The sequence below is a fragment of the Cariama cristata genome, unplaced genomic scaffold (genome assembly GCF_000690535.1).
Source record: "Cariama cristata isolate BGI_N322 unplaced genomic scaffold, ASM69053v1 scaffold29955, whole genome shotgun sequence".
NCBI lineage: Eukaryota > Metazoa > Chordata > Aves > Cariamiformes > Cariamidae > Cariama > Cariama cristata.
This window is the reverse complement of record NW_009618586.1, coordinates 3,294-3,906: the sequence shown is the minus strand read 5'-3', so window position 1 is coordinate 3,906 and position 613 is coordinate 3,294.

The following is a 613-nucleotide window of genomic DNA, read 5'->3' as shown; positions in this document are numbered from 1 at the left end:
GCTTGGGTGCTGTGCCTGAACGGCAGCACCGGCAGCAGCTGCGGTGGCCGGTGTTGGGTTGTGACAAGGTGCTGGAGAGGAGATCAGCATGAACTTCTGCTCCCTTCCTCTGCAGCTGTTTCTCTCACCCATCATACTTCCAACTGGCTTTTTTTCTTCCGAGTGCATCATGCCGGAGAGCTTTGCGGCGCTTCTCCCAGGGCCAAGCCAGCCGGTACAGCAGGCAGTGCTCACCGGCACCGTCTGTTCCTCCTCGAGACACCCACCTCGAGCCCAAAACGGGAGGGTGCGGAGCTGCGGTGTCAGTGATGCCGGACACCTGTCCGGGGGGAGCGGGGTGCAGACCACCCACTCCTTCCGCAGAGGTCACCCAGCAGATGGTAACTGTTGGTCACTGGAGTGGAGCCAACCAGCCGGAGATGAAAGACTCCCTGGCCTCTTAATGAACCACTCCCCGCTCAGGCACCTCAGCCCCCTGCGACACAAGCTTTATTTATATCTATTAAAAGCATTTGGCCGGTTTACTGAAGCAGCAGTGCTCTCGCTCCCCGCTCCTCGGGGCAATGTCACTGTCAATATTTGCCTTGGAGGAATGCGTCCAGCAGACCAAGGC